Below are 20,624 nucleotides of genomic sequence, written 5' to 3' on the forward strand. Positions count from 1 at the left end.
CTTTTGTGTGCATGCGCACGAATCTGAATCGTATCTGAAGAAGTGTGCATGCACATGAAAGCTCATACTAATGACAAACTTAGTTGGTCTCTAAGGTGCTACGGTGCAGCCTTTTAGACCTTTCCCATTGGTTGGGTGTTGCGTTGCTCCCGGGGTTGCTTCAGAGAAAGAGTTTATTTCTGCTTTCCGGAGCAGCAGAAAGGCACTGCGTGATTGTTCACAGCAAGCACACTTACAGAGAAGTTACATACAGCTTATATTCCCTTTAGGTCCCCTTCCCCCAGGAATCCAGCCTCGTGAGTTTGTACACGTAAGTTTACATCCTTGAGCATGAACAGACCTTCCTGTAGCCTGTACTCTTATCTTGGGGTACAAAGGTCACCCAACTATAGGAGCCATCTCCGGGCGTGGAGGCTGACAGGCCTGTCTTGCAAGGTCTGTGCATCAGTGTGTTCAGGATATTTACAACCGGTAAGATAAGACCCAGATCCGCCGTCCCGTCTCCACTTGGAACTGACAAGGCCATCCATTAAGCTCATGGACTGATAAAGGAGAAGGCTTTGCTTATACAGCTGCGTCGTCTCCTACAGCTCACGCTAAAGAATTTTAGCTAATGAATCCTTGAAGAAAGAATTGGGGAGTTTGGGGCTCGGTTCGGGGTGCCTGCACAGTCAGGGTTTAGTAACCCCTTCCTTCAAATGGGAAGGAATTTTTTTTATTTTGTTTCGACTATTGAAGACAGTTTGCAACAACATACAGTCACGGATATAAGGCGTGTCCTAAAAATGTGCACCTCAGGAATCAGAAGCCAGTGTGAAGAGGTGTCTCTTCAGCATTCTCCAAAATTTGGAAGGTGCCAGATGCATCTCCGTGGGGAAGGAGTTCCAGAGCCATGGGCTCCCACAGAGAAGACCCTTTCTCCCTGTGGCAGCACCCCTTGAGCCTGCGAATCCCTCTTGCTTTCTCTTTCTCCTCTCCCTGCCCACCTCATTTATCTCATCTATAACTTTACTCCTTATTTTGGTATCCTGTGAGGAGGCAGGACAGCAAGGGGCCATTAAGAACTCGAGAAGGACAAGCTCTGCTTCCTGTGGTGATGTAGAAGGGAGGCAGCGCCAGTTAAAAAGTCCATTTGCAACGGCAGTGAAGCTAAAATAAGTTTTTTCTTTTTTTTAAAAAGGAAACCTCCAGTGGTGAATGCCGAAGATACAGAATATTCTCTCAGTCTGCTCTCAGAAGTTGGAAATATTTTAGCAGCTGTCCCTGGAGATTTGGCCCTCTTTAGTTTTCTCAGGCTGCTTGAAATATATAATTTGTCTGCTCACAGCAGGGCGGCGCAGAGTCCTTCCTTGTCTAGAAGGCCGGCATGGAGAGCCTGCTGGCGGTTCATTAGTCCAGAGCCAAGGAGCCCCTGCTGGGAACAAGGTGTGAGAGGAAGGGGCCATCGAGTAGGACCAGGGAATGGGTCAAGGGGTCAGACAGATCCCTCAAAACCCACCGTCTGCATCCTCAGGACACAATGATGGAAATGCAAGCACCACCAAGAACTTTTCAGGATGGACTTGTGGAAAGGATCATCATCATCATCATCATCATCATCATCTTTTATTTCTCTTTGGCGATCCCTCGTAGCCGAGTAAGATTGTCTTCCATAAACACGGTTTTGGTTGGAGATGGCATTTATAAGTGGTCCATGTTTCACAAGCATACTATTACTATTACCATTCTTTGGAACCCAAACATCCAACACTGCTTCCACGTTTTCCTATTGAGTTCAGGAAGCTCCTGCAGCCAATCGGAAGCCGCGCCTTCCTTGTTTTTCCAAATGTTTTCAGAAGTCGAACGGAATTCCAGAATGGATTCTGTTTGTCAACCAAGGTACAGCTGTATTATTGAAATTTATATACCACCCTATATCCACAGGTCTAGGGGCGGTTGGCAAAATAAAATCACAATATAAAAACACAAAATACATAATCAAAATAAAAACAAGAACAACCCAATAACCCCATGCAAATCATCAGGGAGGGAAAACAGAATTTAAAACACACATACACAATATTTGCAATAAAACATATGAAAATAAGCACCCATCAGGTATCATTAAGGTGTAGATTAAAAGATCAATTTATCTGTCTTTCAAATAAAAATAGCGTAGCCGCTGGTGTGTGTTTTCAACCATTCATAGAAGCTCTTTGATCCAGAGGAAGCTTCCAGGAAGGGGTGCTGGGAGGCAATTTTCTATCCTCCCCCCTTCCTTCCGCAGCCCTTGCCCCCATCACCAAATCGGATCCAAGAGTTGGGGAAACCTTTTGGACAGCATTTGGTGGGAGCCTCAAGGGCAGCAAGAGACAGGTGCCATTTGCAAAACACGCCTCCTTCCGCCCACAGAAAGCTCCCAGGAAACTCCTGAGGAATGCCTTCAAAGTGTCAAAACTAATGAGCATTTTGGAAACAGGAGCTGGAGAGGATTTGAGGCACAAAGTGCTCCTCCAAGCCCAGGCTCTGCTCTGATCAGAAACTGTGTGGCATTGAATGGGTGGCTTGGAGGATAAACTAAGTGCACCGCTGGGTATTCAAAGGAATGAGGGATAATAAAATGGCGTTGAAGAGAGAGAAGCCTTTTTAGAGAATCCACTTCCTCTTTCAGGTGCATCCTCTGAGAAAGGGATGGGATGAAAAGGGTATTGTTTGTGGAGCAAAGGAGGTGTTGCGTTGAGGTTGTGCTTCACAGCTCTTTTGTCTCCCAAGGGATGAAAGTCGCAGGCCATTTATCTCAACTGGAGGAAGCTCTTGCCATTTCAGTTCCTATTTTTTCCCCCCAAGAAGAAGAAACTCGCTTTTCATTTATTCTTTGCATCCTGTTTTCTGAAATGTTTTGGAAACTTCTTTCACTGTTTGAAGGTGGGGATGGGGAGAGCAGAATCTGTGGGCATTTTCACACACAGCATTTGCGGTGAATGATGACCCAGGATGGGTTACAACATTTGATATATAAAATAAAAAGTTTAAAACATTTTCTGTGCCAATTTTTAAACACTTGCAGAAAACATGTTTATTCCACCAGACCTTTGCAAGCAATTAAGAATACAATAGTTAATTGGCGTGCATTTTAAACTTTCTTGCTTTCAAATTGTTTTTAACTTTTTGTGCTTGTATAATACCGTTTTTGTCCTTTTAATGTTGCAAGCCGCTTTTGCACGCTTTGTGATTTAGCAGTATGTGAATGCTTTCATAAATAAACTCACAATCATAAAAACAAGGTGGGTCCTAAAAACATACCCCTCAAGGGCCAAAAGTCAAGGTAACGAAGGGTGTCAGCCGGAAGCTGTGCAATGAAGGTGCCAGACACAACTCTGTGGGAAGTTCCTCAGCTTAGGGGCTGCCACAGAGAAGGCCCTTTTCCGGGTCGCCACCACCTCAGGCTTCTGAGGGTGGTGGGAAAAAATAAAATTAAGGAAATCTAACAATGCACCAGAAGACAATGCGGGTTCCATAGTGGTGCCCTGTGGAGTTTTGCCAGCTGGATGTGCTGGCGTCTCCTGGAAGAAATCCTTTGAGAGCAACATTGCTCATGGGCATACTCTCCAACATTTCTCTGAAGAAAATAGGGACCTCCTAAGGAAAAGTGGGACATTCCAGGATCAATGGCAGCCCTGTTTAGCAAAGTTTTTCATATTTGATGCTTTATTATGTTTTTAATCTGTTGGGAGTCGTCCAGAGTGGCTGAGGAAACCCAGCCAGATGGACAGGGTAAAATAAATATGTTGTTGTTGTTGGACTACTTATAAATGCCATCTCCAACTCCTTGAAAGATCCCATCAATGGTGTCTCTGATATTTGGGAAGACAGGCGAACTAATGCCAGTGTACTGGAAGAAGCAAAGATCATCTGTGTTGAAGCAAGTCCGCTCCACTTCCCAGTGGGGAGGAGTTGCGGTGGACCTCGTTGCCTGGGGGATCCCGGCCACGTCAGAGCCCGGCCAGCCAATCCACTGGCTGGGCTGTGTGTGGCCAGGGCCATTTAAACGGAGGAGCGAGCCAGAGAACTTCCTCTTTGGCTCACTTCCTCAATCACCCGCCCTCCCTCCCTATTTTGCAGGTTAGGCAATGGCCTTGCTATGGACTTCGGTTGGCCGCCTTGGTTGTCTGAGGGGCCTGGTAGGAATTTTCCCACTTGGCAAATTGGCACTGGCAACTTGGTTTTCGCCTACCTCGTAGCAAATCGTCACAACTTTGTTAGGGTTGTGGTTAGGCACTGTTTGACCTTGTGTGGGGGAGAGGAGGTGTGGCCATTACCTGCCCCTGCAAGCTTAAGGGTATTCCGTTAAAGGAATCCGGGGGTGTTGATCTAGTCTGAAGCCCGGCTGGGGGCTAGGGCCTTGATATGACCCCGACGGGAACACCAGGGGGAGCTTGAGTTGGTTCGCATCGACAGGGCTCCCCCTACCGGTGGCTTACCCTTACTGGACTTCCTGCACAATAGTCAGGTCCAATCAATGCCTAAGCCAATACTGCTCACATTCTATAATTTCAATAAAGTTGTGGCCAAAATTTGCCCAATAACATAAACCGAATATCTGTGTCCTTCTGTGAGTTATTTCCAATGAGGGGGTGGCTGCGGGGTCCCGACACACAATGATTCTTCAACATCAACTTCATTCGCCTGGTCATGTTGTGCGAATGCCTGATTATCGTCTTCCAAAGCAACTACTCTATCCCAAACTTAAAAATGGAAAGCGTCTGGTAGTTGTTTTTCTCTTTGACATCTGGTGGGAGGGAGTTCCACAGGGCGGGTGCCACCACCAAGAAGGCCCTCTGCCTGGTTCACTGTAACTTTGCTTCTCACAGGGAGGGAAGCGCCAGAAGGCCCCCGGAGCTGGACCTCAGTGTCCGGGCAGAACGATGGGGGTGGAGACGCTCCTTCAGGTATACTGGACCGAGCCCAGGACAGCTTCCGTAATTCTGGGACAGTCCCTGGAAAATCAGGACACTTGGAGGGTATGTGGCAGCAGAACATATGACCTTGCATGGTGGCAGACTTTCCTTCCTTGGGTGGCCCTTTGTCAGGAATTCTTTAGCTGTGATTTCTTGCATTGCAGGGGGTTGGACTAGATGACCCTTGGGGGTCCCTTCCAACTCTCTGATTCTTACGTTTCTTTTCTCTCAGTAAAGGAGAGGGCCCTGTCTTTGCCCATATCACACTAGCGCTGATGAAGGAACTCATTAGCGGAGCCTAATTGGCGGGCGCGCTTAATCTTCCGACTGTTTCCATGGCTTAAGGAGGCTGTCACCATACTTGTGATGGTGTCTTTTATGAGGGTCCAGCAATTGACTTTAATTAAGAAACCGCACAGAGGAAATGAGCTAGTCAAGTGCGCTCCATCAACAGGGGGATAAAACGCGTCCCAGAAGAAACCGTGAGCTGCGAAGGGGTCATTTCTCTCCTCTCCATCAACACTCACACACTCGGGGCCACCGATCCCTGGCATCTTATCAAGGTGTATTTTGGAGAGAGGAATAGTGCCACGCTGCTTTGAGAGTTTCAGGTGACAGAAACGGGGATCAAGTCCCCACTCAGCCCTGATACTCACCAAAGGGTCTTCAGAACTACGTCCTCTTAGCTTCCCTCCCTCACAGAGTAACAGAATACAGTGGTACCTTGGTTTTCATATGTCTTGGTTTGCATACGTCTTGGTTTGCATATGTTTTGGATTACAAACACATCAAACCCAGAAGTGCATGTCCTGGTTCGCAACCTTTTTTTGGATTACAACCCATTTTTTTGGATTATGGACAATTTTTTGGGGAGGCCCCATTGGTGAAAGCACACCTTGGGTTACAACCTGTTTTGGTTTACAAACAGACCTCCAGAACGGATTATGGTTGTAAACCAAGGTACCACTGTAATAGAACCATATATATTATTAATAATAATTTATTACTTAAACCCAGTGCTTTTTTCTGGGGGGACACAGAGGGATGCATGTTGTTATTGTTGTTTAGTCATTTAGTCATGTCTGCCTCTTTGTGACCCCCTGGACCAGAGCATGCCAGGCACTCCTGTCTTCCACTGCCTCCCACAGTTTGGTCAAACTCATGCTGGTAGCTTCGAGAACACTGTTCCGCCATCTCATCCTCTGTCGTCCCCTTCTCCTTGTGCCCTCCATCTTTCCCAACATCAGGGTCTTTTCCAGGGAGTCTTCTCTTCTCATGAGGTTGCCAAAGTCTTGGAGCCTCAGCTTCAGGATCTGTCCTTCCAGTGAGCACTCAGGGCTGATTTCCTTCAGAATGGATCAGTTTGATCCTCTTGCAGTCCATGGGACTCTCCAGAGTCTCCTCCAGCACCATAATTCAAAAGCATCAATTCTTCGGCGATCAGCCTTCTTGATGGTCCACCATTCACTTCCACACATCACTACTGGGAAAACCAGAGCTTTTACTATATGGACCTTTGTTGGCAAGGTGATGTCTCTGGTTTTTAAGATGCTGTTTGTCATTGCTAGTAGCCCTCTCCTCCTCCATGAATTTAAGGATTCAGAATCCTGTTGTTTCCAGCTCTTCCACTTTATATATTTGTCCTTCAGCTTCATTTTTGCGCCTGGTTCTCTCCGCCCCCCCCGCCCCCTGCCTTTTCCTTCTTTCATGTACATCCCTGGAATTTTATAGTTTTAGCAAAATTGATCTATGAGTGACTGCGAATTCATAAGTGGTCCAGTAAATGAATTTCTTTAAAGGAAGTTGCCTTGGAAATGATGATTTCTGATGTAGCATCTCTCCCCAGAGACCCTTTATATCCAGCATGTTGGTTTTTTTTAAAATGGCATATATTAGAGAGCCTAAACACATCAACAAAGAAAAAATAAAGTGTGAACAAACAGCAATGCGGAGTTGGAAAAATAGTCAGCGTGAAAGTTCTGGCTTCATTTTACAGTCATCTTCCTGACCCTTCAATATTTAGGCATTGTGTGAAATTTCTCTGAAATAATAATAGTGAACATTATTATTATTATTATTATTATTATTATTATTATTATTATTATTATTATTAATACCACACTTCATCTGGGGATCCCAAAGGCAGTTTACATATAAGCCCCCAACATACATGACATAATAATAAACCAAAAAAAGCCCTGCACAGTTTAAAAGGTACCAGGTGAAAACATGCCTTTATAACCCTGCCCTGGGCTGATTAAACAATCTGTGACCCTCTAAACTTTTATATGCCTGTTGTCTTTGTCCATGGAGTTTTCTTGGCAGGCATACTGGAGTGGCTTGCCGGTTCCTGCTCCAAGTGTATCACGTTTGGTCAAAACTCTCCACTATGACCTGTTCATCTTGGGTGACCCTGCACGGCATAGTTCATAGCTTCTCTGAGTTATTCAAGCCCCTTCGCCATGGCAAGGCAGGAAATCAGCCCTGAGTGCTCACTGGAAGGACAGATCGTGAAGCTGAGGCTCCAATACTTTGGCCACCTCCTACGAAGAGAAGACTCCCTGGAAAAGACCCTGATGCTCTGGTCCAGGGGGTCACGAAGAGGCGAACACGACTAAACGACCAAACAACAACAACGACCCTCTAAACGTGTTTCTGTGTTGGGGTTTATTGGTTGGTTTTTGGTTTTTTCGCTTCTTATTATGCATTTTGCATTCTCATTTTACATTTTTATGTTGCTAAATACTCTGTGACCTTCAGATGAAGTATACAAAGTTAAAAAATAATAAACAATAGTCATAGAATCATAGAATTGTAGAGTGGGATAGTAGTACTAGTAGTGATTTGCTTCTTTACTGGAAGAAGCAAAGATCCCCATGTATTGAAGCAATGATTCTTCAACTTTGCTGGACTGGTCATGTTGTGCGGATGCTTGATGATCGTCTTCCAAAGCAACTACTCTATTCCGAACTTAAAAATGGAAAGCGTCATGCTGGTGGTCAACAAAAGAGGTTTAAAGACTGTCTCAAGGCAAATCTAAAAAAATGTATTACAAACACCAACAATTGGGAAACACTGGCCTGCGAGGGCTCCAATTGGAGAGCAGCCTTCACCAAAGGCGTCATGGACTTTGAAGACACTCAAACTCAGGACGTAAGGGAGAAACATGCTAAGAGGAAGGCACACTTTGCAAATCCTCACTGGGGTCAACTCCCGCCTGGAAACCAATGTCCCCACTGTGGAAGGACGTGCGGATCCAGAATTGGCCCCCACAGTCACTTATGGACCGACTGTTAAAACCGTGTTTATGGAAGACAATCTTACTTGGCTACGAGGGATCGTGAAAGAAGAACTAGTAGTGATGACGATGATGAAGATGATGGAGTGATTCCCCCTATGAGGAAAAGGTGAAACATTTGGGACACATTAGAGAGTAGATGAGTAACAGCTGGCTTGATAGTAAAAGGTAAAGGGACCCCTGACCATTAGGTCCAGTCATGGCCGACTCTGGGGTTGCGGCAATCATCTTGCTTTACCGGCTGAGGGAGCCAGCGTACAGCTTCCGGGTCATGTGGCCAGCATGACTAAGCCGTTTCTGGCGAACCAGAGCAGCACACGGAAATACCATTTGCCTACCCGCCAGGGCGGTACCTATTTATCTACTTGCACTTTGAGGTGCTTTCGAACTGCTAGGTTGGCAGGAGCAGGGACCGAGCAACGGGAGCTCACCCCGTCGACCTTCTGATCGGCCAGCCCTAAGCTCTGTGGTTTAACCTACAGCGCCACCCGCGTCCCACTGGCTTGATAGAAGTTCATAAAATTATGCCTTTCATTGAGAGAGTGGAGAAAGAAAGGCATTCCTCCCTGTTTCATAAAACAAGAATTCATGGAAGTTTCCAATGAAGCTGAGAACTATCCAGCAAATTCTTTGGGGCCCAGGGTGTAGTTTGCATTGCTTGGAGATGAGCAGGTCTGTATCTTTCCCACCACAAATGCCACCAGACACAAAACATGGAAGAGAAATCTGATATCTGGGACAGAATCTCAGCTCCTGGGTTGCTTTCTTTCTAAATCAAATATCTGGCTTCTTCCTGAATAACATAAATAAAACAAATCCCTGCCTGCTGCGCGGAGACAGATTTAAAACTCCAGCAGAGGGCTCAGTAGGACCTCTGATGATCAGAGGGTTGAACACCAAATTGTGTTCCGCAGAACTGTGCGTCTCTCCCAGGGACGGAGGGTGATTGCAGGGTTAATTTTTGGAAGAAAAAAAAAGGTTGCAGCAACATTTAATCAAGCTGCCGTGGGTAGGAAGTTGGGATAGCAATTACTGTAACAGATAAATATCAGTAATAACGTGGAAAAAAATCAGCTTTCACCAAGATGCTTTAGACCAGGGGTTCCCGAAGAGAGTGGAGGCGCCCCCTGGTGGGCAGTGGTATTACCTGGGGGGCCTCAAAGACGTGGGGGTGGTGGTGACAGGAGGAGGTGGAGGTGCAAAGGTCTGGAAGACTCTGAACAGCTGGTACCACGGAACCAAGTTCCTCAGCTTGGTTGAATCAATTAAGCAAAATAGTTTTAATTGGGTTTTGAATAAATGCGCAATTAATTGTCACCGTTTTGAATTTTATTGTGTGATTATGTTCCTTAGTCAGTTGTGCAAACAGCAGTTCTGAATGTCGTTCTTTATAGGGTGGGTTACGGAGCACCAGGGATGAGTTTGTGGAACTAAAATGGGAGCGGCTCCTGAAAAGGTTAAGAAAAACCGCTTTAGACTTTAGCCCCTTGACATTGTTATGAGATATAAAATAAATCTTCATGAATGTACCAAGCAAACACAAACATAAGTATATAAACCACATGTCTGAAACAGTACAGGAAAATCGGGTCCTCCCTTACAGAGGGCACGTGTTGCGGTGAGACCTGGAAACCAAACCCTGTGTTGTGGGTGGGTACGTTTGGATAGCCACAACACCCAATTGGTAGGTCCCTTGATGCAGGGTTCAATCAGGCCAATGGGACGCAGGCTAAATGGATCAAGGGACCTATTTATGCCCATGCACGTGACCCAGAGCTTCCTCTTTCGGTGCGTGCATTCGGAACACTTGCCCACCTCTCCCTGCTTTTAGGGCTTTGCGCTTGACCTTGCTATGCCGTCGTGTGTCGTCTGTCGTTGGGACAGGGGCATGGCAGGAATTTCCCCCACTTGGCTGATTGGCTGGTGCCATTTGGGTTTCGCCTGCCGTGTAGCAAATCATCACGACTTGTAAGGTTGCGGATAGGCTCTGCTTCAGGTGATAGGGATGGGGGAAGGCTCACGCCATCCCTATGTGAAGGGTATTCCGTTAAAGGAATCCCGGGACTCAATGGTATGGTCAACCCCTGAGAGGGGGCTGTGCCCGTGCCTGAGTCCAGGGGGACATTTGGGTGGCAGAGATGGCCCATTCCTGGCTTTCCGTTCATCCAGGTGTTCACCCTTGGCTGACCTATGCTGGTGCCCCGGGCATGGCAGGGAGCTAGTCGAACCAGAGCCTATGCACCCAGTCACTTGCTGTAATCAATAAAGTTGTGGCCTAAATTCTGCCAAAAGCCAAAACCAAAATTTGAGTCAAGTGTGAATTTATTTAAGGGGGAGGTTTAAAGGTCTGAACACGCAAACAGCCCTAAAGCCATTTTGACTCTTTCAATGACCTCGAATATTCCTCTGCAGTTTGGATAGAAAGCCCATTTTCTTTTTTGGGGAGGGGGGAGGGGAAAATGTATTGAGGATAGTGTATTTTTGATAAATTGTTATGTAGAAATTTCTAATAAAAAATATTCAGAAAAATAAAGAAAAGAGAGAGAGAGAGAAAGGGATTTTTGGATTGTGGGGGGTTGGATTAGATGGCCATGGGAGTCCCTTCCAACTCGACAGTCCTGTGATTCTATGATAGGCTGCCTTCTGGGAGAGTCGCTGCCCCCTTTCCAAGCCCCCGGGAGTCTCCTTCCTTCACTGCCACTCTGCGCTGAGCCCTTGGTGAGAAACATCAATGCACCTTGTTAAGTGAAGTGTTTGAAACGGAATCGCATTTGCATTTTAAAAGGCACTTATCGATCTGACTTCGGAGCTGATCAAACGCCAGGAGCCATAAAGCGCTCCAATGTTCCCACCTGGAAGGGAAGCGGACAGAACAGAACATCCCTAATAAATGGTGTGATCTTGAATGTTTTAATTTAATTTTTGATTTGCAAGTTAATGGGGGGGGGGCAGAATGAGGGAAAGATCCTTGGGAGGGTGGCCCAGACGGCAACAAGGCCTTGTGGGGAGGCAACGTTTGCTCTGGAGGTGACAGGGGGACACACAGACAATTCAGCTGAAGACAACCCCCCAGTCCAGGGGTTATATCAATGCCAGAAGGGGGTGGGGAGAGGAGACGACTATCGAAGGCTCCTAGCGAGGAATGACTCTGCCTCTCCAGTTGCAGGCAGTGATGCTTCTGAATCCCAGTTGCTGGAAACTACAGGAGGAAAGAGCTTTTTTGTGCTTGGGTTGTGCTTGCTGCTTTTCCACAGGCTACTGAAATATACTCAGTGTCAGGAGTGGATTTCATGCTCTTTATTCAGCTCATAGTGTAGCACCCTGCTTGTGGTTAACGCTTAGCTGGAATGAAATATTCAACACAGCAATAGAGAAATTAAAATAATAATTTATTTGTCAGACAAATAAATGAGAGACACAGTGGTCTATGGATACCAAAGCTCTGCCCACTCCAGCCCTGGTGGCCAGCACTTATATTCCCTCAGCCCAGCCCCCTTGCTCCTCCTTTGGCTGCCTCTGTCCAATCAGCCTGGTTGAAATTCCTATTGGCTGTTTGCTAGAACCAATCATAAAAGATACACCCATTTCCTATTACCTTTTATGGGAGACAGAGAGCTATATTTCCTTCTATCCATAAATGGCAGACAAGTAGCCATATATCTTACATTTGCCTCGACCAGGCACCTTAATTATCAGATCATCTTTGCCCTATTGCCCTATTACCCTATTCACTCCAAAACAGATGGCTAAAACAGATGGCTCATGGTAACAGAGATCTTGGGTTCACCTTCTCACACACCATCAATGAAATAAGAATCTAACATTTCTTACTTTCTAAATCCTTTGCATAATTACATTTAGCCAATAAATTTCATACATTAACATATATAGCTTTTTAGAAGAAAAGGCATTTTCAAAGTAAAAAGGAAACAGCTTCAGAGAGAAGCCTCTTCAGTTTACAACCCCCCTTTTCCCAGCCAGCTGCTGTTCCTATTAGCTCTTGCCCTTTAACCTTATGAAAATATGGCTCGAGTCTTCTGTTAAACAATAAAACTTACTATTTACCAACTCTTAATTAGTGTTTTTGCAGCTTGATTGTATTCTGTAATATGTAGGGTCACTGTAACCTTTGCTCCCAGCCTGTAATTTCCTTTTACAACTTTGAGAAACTCGTCTCCCGCTAATGCTATAAATCAGAGGGGCCCTGTTTAGGAAGATAAACATCTGCCAATGTACTTAGCCAGCTGCTTTTCTGCCTGCCATGAAAGATACAAACATTTACAAATATATTTTTAAAGCTCATTTTAAAATACAGGTCTTGATCAGATGCCTCAATAGTGGTGAGGAGGAATGGAAGTTCCCCCAAAATATCTGCTTTATATCCATTATTTACACAATGGGCTGCACGTGATTGGCTAATTCCGGGATTCTCCTGTAGGCCAATCAGGTTGTGGATTCACTTTCACCTGGAGCTGGATTGGGTGGCTCCTACGGACCAATCAGACTGCTGCATTGTTCTAGGACCAATCAGACTGCTGCATTCTGAATCCTATTGTTCGAGGACCAATCAGACGGCTGCATTTTGGATCCTATTCAACTCAGTACATAACAGCTACTGTGGGAATAGCTGGCTAACAACAACAACAGTCATAACTCAAACGCTTTGAGAGTCAAACGTTTTGGCTCCTGAACGTTGCAAACCCGGAAGTGAGTGTTACGGTTTGCGAATGTTCTTTGGAACCCGAACGTCTGATGCAGTGTGCTGGGCCCAGGGGTAACCTGTGAAACGCAGTCCAGGACTGGTCCAGAATCCGAAGGTTCCGCTGGGAGTCAGTGCGACAGGGTCAAGGCAGGAAACCAGGCAAGGACAGGTACAGGATCTCAGGCAGGATCTGGCAAACAGCAACGTTGCTCCCGCAACTTGGGACAGGGTCCAACAGCCTTTTTATCTTTGTTGGGGTAGTGGCCAGTCCTGATCCCCCAGCGACTCACCTCCCTGTTTCGCCCGAAGGTTAACAGTCCTCCTGTGAGTACTCAGGTCTCTCCTTCTCTCCGACCTCAGTCTCTGCAGCTTGGGAGACGTCGGTGGGTGACTAGACCCAGAGGCTGCCTCAGCCTCCCCTGACCCAACTGGTAGTGGAGCAGCTGTAAGTGATGGCCCAGCTGGAGGCAAGGAGGTCATCCCCGCATCTGGAGCCAGGGCAGGATAAGACCCCTGACTCGGCCCAGCTGGTGCTTGTTGCAGGGGAACCTGTGCAAACTGGGACTCTTCAGGATCAGGCCCCAGACTTGGTTCAGATGATACCTCAGGCAAAGGATCCGGTGCAGACTGAGTCCCCTCTGGTTCTGAGTCCGAGCCCGAGTCCCAGGCCATCACATGTGGCTTCCACAACTTCTGATTGGCTTCAGGAGCTTCCTGCAGCCAATTGGAAACCATGCTTTGGTTTCCAAACGTTTTGGAAGTCGAACGGACTTCCAGAACGGATTCTGTTCCACTTCCAGAGACCCAGAGTAAGATTTTTGGGCTGTTTTCCAGTGAGTTGCAATTACTATTTGACCTGCCAAGAGTTGAGGAGGTCCATATGACATCTACAAGAAACCTAGCCTTTAGAGACATTGGTCTAGTCCTGTGGAACTCTCTGCCACTAGAGAGTCAGTGGGACTTTCTGTGCCAATTTTCAAATGCTTGCTGAAAACATTTCCATACTACCAAGTCTATGCAGGCAATTATGAATACATCTTCCCACAATGGTTAATTGAGGTTTTTGTGGGGGTTTTTATTGTATGGTTTCATCTTTTTAATGCAGTAAGCAGCATATGTATATGTACGGCACAGCGGCATGCAAATGTTTTTATGAATAATTAATTAAATGTCAATTCTGACATTCAGGTTTTGGAGTCGCGTTTTGACAACTGCACCTGCGCTGTGAAATCTAAGTGTTTCCCTTTCTTGAGATTTCATTTAAGCCGTTACACAGATTGGAAACGACCATTTTCTCTCTCGCAGAGATCCAGAGCAGATGACAATAAGCAAATCATTGTAACGCAGACAAAAGGTTTGTGCTGTAAATTAGCCAAGAGAGAAAGACGAGGGCAGCAGGACACAGAAATAGATTTTACTCGGAGGGGGGAAAACAACGGTCGGAGCTGGCAATTTTTGTCTTACCAGGAGGCAAATGTGCACCTGAAAGTGATTACGTTTCAATCAAGCCTTTTGTTTCCATTAGCAGCTTCCTTTAGGGTTGCGCAGAAGTCTAGCAAAACCTGTCCGACACATTTCCCAATAAAAGGAACATTTTTGGGCGGTGGGGAAGGCAAACTCTCCTTTTTAATCTGCCTGAAAACGATGACTACAAGACGCAGAGATGCACTTTGTGCGCCAACACAGCGAAAGAGGAATGATATTCTGTTGTGACAAAAGACTTCAAAAGCTTCTTGCGGGAGAAAAAAATAGCCGAAGAACAATTTCCTGGTAAGGGAAAAAGACAACAGCACGGGAACAAAATGCCTGCAGATCCTAAAAGCATCTTTCCCCGCTTCATATAATCTTCAGAGGATGCCAGCATGGTTGAGGAGCAACATCAAGGGAGTTATAAAAGACACTAAAGTGTCCTTTAAAAATGCAAGCTTTGCCCAAAGAAGAAGGAACACGAACTGTAGGCAATAAGGCGACCAGGAAGAACTTTTGACAAACAAGTAAAATATTATCAACCAAAGGATCATGTTCCCCGAAAACAACAAAAGAAAATGACTACTGAGAAAGCGAGAACTGCAGAGAAGCTCCATTCAATAATAATAATAATAATAATAATAATAATAATAATAATAATAACACGAAGCCAAGCCAGAGCACAACTAAATGCAGCACAGCCATCTTCTCAGAAAAACTCTTCACAAGCTCAAGAGGTCAAGACACGAAAGCTTTAGCAACTAATCTACACTTAATGACCCACCCAGTGGTATTCAGAATATCACTCATGAAATCACCCAAGATATCCCTCAAGTAATTAAGGAACAAAAGAAGAAAAGGCACACTAATCTAGGAACTTCCTCTCTGCCCAGAACGTTGGAGGCTATACACCACACCCCTCAACAGTATTTATAGGAACTCAAACACCAGACTCTGCTCTGTTCCAGTAACAAGAAGCCGAAAGCACCAGCCTGAAGATGACGAGTGAGACCTCGTCGAAACGTCGCACAGACACCCCGACTCTTACACGGGAAGACACCCGAAGACACCAAAACCTGCATTCCTGTACCCGTGAAAATCTACGAAAGCAAATATCTCACCTCTACGGGGAGGAAACCTTCCAGCTGACAAGAACCTACGAGAAACTAGAAATCCGAAGAGCCACCATCTTATGTGATCTCCTGTTCCTACGCAACTGCCGAGACAACAACTTAACTCCCACATGCTTCCAACTTAAATTCCACTCTAAAACCCCAGCTACCGAAAGGATCCTGAAACGAACTGAACTATCCCTAATCAGAAACGAAATACATAAGAAAAGATACCTACTAAACCAAACCAACAAAGATCTGCTCACTCTTCACCTCAAACTATGTAACAAAATCCACCCTGCACTCTGGGACAAATGCAAACAACTAGCCGTCTGGAGAGCTGAAACTGAGACCTCACATAAGACAGACAGACACACCAACAAACTCTACAAACTAGAGAAACGCCAGAAGCCCAGCCACCCTCCACAACAACCCATGAAACAAACAGTACATAACATATCAGACAGGATCCTCACCCCAACTGAAACCAAAGTACTCTCCAAAGGTTTCAACTTTGCAGTCGCCCCGAGACGCATCCCCACGGAAAACATCATATGCGGAGTCGAAGCTAGCCTGACCAAAATCGACCCAGATGAAGCCAATAAAATCAGACTTGAAGTCACCAACATCCTCTGCTCCAGCAAACCACCCAGAAGCAATTTACACAAAGAAGAACAGAAAGCACTCACCAACCTGAGGAAAGACAACAACATAATCATTCTCCCAGCAGACAAAGGCAACGCCACTGTTGTGATGAACACATCGGACTACCAAGCAAAACTATCAAATCTACTCCAAGACCCTACCTACCAACCTATAAAAACAGATCCCACCACCTATCTGGAAAAAACCACCAAATCCAAAATAAAAGCCTCTCCTATCAGTGAAGAAATCCAGCTAAGAATCATCCCCAGAGAAAAATCATCCAGATGCCCCAAACTCTACGGTCTCCCCAAGATACACAAAGAAGGAACACCACTCAGACCAATAGTCAGCTCCATAGGCTCACCTCTACAAAATCTCGCTAAATTTCTCGCTAAGCAACTTCAGCCCTATGCAGAATCCATCGCTTCACATGTTACTAACTCCTTCCAGTTCATAGAAACAATAAAGAAACAATACCTACATCCCGATGACCTACTTGTGAGCTTCGATGTTGTATCTCTCTTCACTCAAGTGCCCATTAATGAAGCCTTGACAGCCATTCAAAACAAATACAACCCCCCCAAATACATCCTGGACCTGACCAACCACTGCCTAACCAACACGTACTTCATCCACAATGGACAAAGATACAAACAGATAGAAGGAGCACCTATGGGATCACCCCTCTCACCGGTCATCGCAAATTTGTACATGGAACACTTTGAAACCAATGCTTTAGACAAGTCAGAACACAAACCCAAACTTTGGCTCAGATATGTTGACGACACCTTTGTAATTTGGCCACACGGGAAAGAAAAACTAGATAGCTTCCTCACACATCTCAACAGCCTACACCCCAAAATACAATTCACTATGGAAATAGAAGACAACAACCAACTCCCCTTTCTTGACGTCCTAATCTACAAAAAACCTGATGGCTCCCTAGGACACACTATCTACCGGAAAAAAACACACACCAACCGCTACTTACATGCACAATCACACCACCACCCTGCACAAATAAACTCCGTAGCCAAGACTCTCATCTCCAGAACCAAACGCCTGGCTGACAAAGACCACTTGACAACTGAGTTACAGAATCTCTCAAATGTGTTAATCGCCAATGGATACCAGAAAAACAGGGTTACGAAGCTAATCCAAAAAGAAACACCCCCCAAAAACCAAGACACAGAAGAAAACAATGGCATGGCCCTCCTTCCTTATATCAAGGGCACTACAGACAAAATCAGCAAAATCCTCCATAAACACAATATCAAAACAGCCTTCTGCACCAACCAAAAAATAGCCAATATCCTCAGAAACCCAAAAGACAAAATCCAGCTGGAAAACCAAGGGGTCTATGAAATACCCTGCAAAGTCTGCCCAGCCACGTACATTGGACAAACAAACAGACGAATAAATGCACGTATCGCAGAACACAAGAATGCCGTCAAAAAAGAAGAAAAAACTTCCTCTCTTTTCCAACACATGAAAGAAACAGGACACGAAATTAATTTTGCAGATTCCAAATTGCTCTTTAACATGGAACATCACCACAAGAGAATAATCATGGAAGCCATCGAGATAGAGAAACACCCTCACAACATGAACAAGCGTGACGACACGTCCCGCCTGCCAGACATCTGGAAATTAGCCCTCCCCACAAAAACCGACACCAGAACCAGAGGCACACAGAACGCCGTCACCAGTCAACCACACCAGACCCAAACCCAGACCCTCTCCACAGACATATTACAGACTCCATCCAGTAGCCAAACTATAGTGGCACCTCCGGATGCTGCACCCCCCTGCAATCCCTACACAGATCTGGCTGGCACAAGGCACAAAACCACAGCTCACCCCTATACACGAAGCCAAGCCAGAGCACAACTAAATGCAGCACAGCCATCTTCTCAGAAAAACTCTTCACAAGCTCAAGAGGTCAAGACACGAAAGCTTTAGCAACTAATCTACACTTAATGACCCACCCAGTGGTATTCAGAATATCACTCATGAAATCACCCAAGATATCCCTCAAGTAATTAAGGAACAAAAGAAGAAAAGGCACACTAATCTAGGAACTTCCTCTCTGCCCAGAACGTTGGAGGCTATACACCACACCCCTCAACAGTATTTATAGGAACTCAAACACCAGACTCTGCTCTGTTCCAGTAACAAGAAGCCGAAAGCACCAGCCTGAAGATGACGAGTGAGACCTCGTCGAAACGTCGCACAGACACCCCGACTCTTACACGGGAAGACACCCGAAGACACCAAAACCTGCAATAATAATAATAATTTATACCCCGCCCTTCCCAGCCAAGGCCGGGCTCAGGTCGGCTAACAAGCAATAATAAAAACAAGTTGAATGGATAAAACTTAAAAACAACATTAAAATACAACTTTAAAATATTGAAGCATTAAAATATTAAAATGCAGCCTCATCACAGGAGGAGAAAGGAAAAAGAAAAAAGAAAGAAAAAAGAAACCATTAGACGCTGGGGTTCCTGCATTGCAGGGGTTGGACTAGATGGCCCTTGGGATGTTAGGATTCCTGCTCTGTGTTTGCAGTCATGGGATTGTTGTCTATTGTTGTGGGAAGTGACAGAGACAGGATGTTTGTGTTACTGTTTTCCATGAAGTGGGACTATTGTCCTTTGTTCTTTTTCTCTTTGCTGACTGATGAGAAAGAGGAAGAAGCTAAGTCAGAATGCTCCGAGTGTATTATATGTAAATAAAGTAGATTAGCCAAAATGCTGAGCTACTGAGGTCTGTGAATACTCTGCGGATCCCTAAGTGTGCTGTTGTCTCCAAGGCATCAGTCATTGTGATGTTTGGACTGGAGAAAGCTTTTAAAGCTCCCGAAAGATGGACCAGGAGGGAGAGAACATGCCAGTTGGGCATGTGTCTCTGCCAAGGGTCCTACACGAGAGTAGGACTCTCCTAACACCTTCCAACTCTATTATTCTAGAAGCTCAGGCCAGCTAACACCAGTAAAATCACAATAAAACATAATGGGGGGGAAAACCAATTTAAAATACAGGTTAAAATACAATTTAAAATGCAACCTCATTTTAAAAGTAGCCCATAGATCAAGACCATAAGGGGAGGGAAACATAAGGGTCAGACTGAGTCCAAACCAAAGGCCAGGTGGAACAGCTCCGTCTTGCAGGCCCTGCGGAAAGATGTCAAGTCCCTCAGGGCCCTAGTCTCTTGTGACAGAGCGCTCCACCAAGTCGGGGCCAGTACTGAAAAGGCCCTGGCCCTAGTTGAGACCAACCTAACCACCTTGTGACCTGGGACCTCCAAGGTGTTGTCGTTTGTGGACCTTAAGGTCCTCCGTGGGGCATACCAGGAGAGGCGGTCCCATAGGTACGGGGGTCCTAGGCTGCATAGAGCTTTAAACTAGCACCTTAAACCTGACCCTGTACTCCACTGGGAGCCAGTGCAGTTGGTAAAGCACTGGATGAATGTGATCCCGCGGCAAGGAGAATGAAAGCCATATAGATCATTTCTTTGTAAGGATCTCCCTGACTGTTATAGGACTCTGGGAAGAGCTGGATGCCAGACTGGCCCATCCTTTATTCTGAAGCCAAGGAAGAAGAGAGTAGAAGAATCCGTTTTCTCTGGAGGGCTAGTAATCTTGGTTAGGAAAGACACTCTTCAATTTCCATCAAGACAAATAGCTGAGCCCTGCATCCATCACAGCCGGGCAAATGCTACATTTGAGTGACTAATTAGGCATATATCTCTCCTAGAAAGGGCTTGTCCATTACTCGGAACTGAGCATCACTTTAGATGAATTATGGGCAATTCTCTGGTCATGTCCAGAATTCTTTGTGCTTCTCCAGGCTAATGTATTCTTAGAAGACCAACGTTGCTTTGGGCTTCTTCTCCTGACCTCCTTTCCATCTTCACTTAGACAGACATTGAAATTAGGCTCATCAGTTTTGCTAATGGACGGATCTTTGCTTGGTTTTAATTTTGATTCACAGCAGGAGCAAAATCCGGCACGTTAGGCTGATCCGGCAGTCGGGGCTTTGTCAAGTGGAACAAGCTCTTCCTGGGACAGCAGATCTGTTCCTCAAAAGGCCCAGTTTGAACCATTCATTAAAGATGGCTTTCAGTTGGACCTTGTGCCTCCTAGACCTGATGGAGGTGCTGCTTCTCCATGTTTGGAAGCAACAATGCTTCTTAGTACCAGTTGTTGGAAACCACAGGAGGGGAGAGTTGCTCTTGTACTTGGATCCTGTTTGTGGGTTTCCCACAGGCATTTGGCTGGTCACTGTGAGAACAGGACACTGCACTAGATGGATCATTGACCTGATCCTGTGGGATGCAATCCACTGGAAGCAGTCAAATACAACATTGCGTGGGCAGGCAGAGTCCCCCAAACCCTGGGCGGCCTCCCCTATGTGGAATAACAACTCAAGACAACGTGCTATGGGATTAAAATTGGCCAC

Source organism: Podarcis vaucheri (genome assembly GCF_965113315.1).
Source record: "Podarcis vaucheri genome assembly, chromosome: 1".
In the NCBI taxonomy this organism is placed as follows: domain Eukaryota; kingdom Metazoa; phylum Chordata; class Lepidosauria; order Squamata; family Lacertidae; genus Podarcis; species Podarcis vaucheri.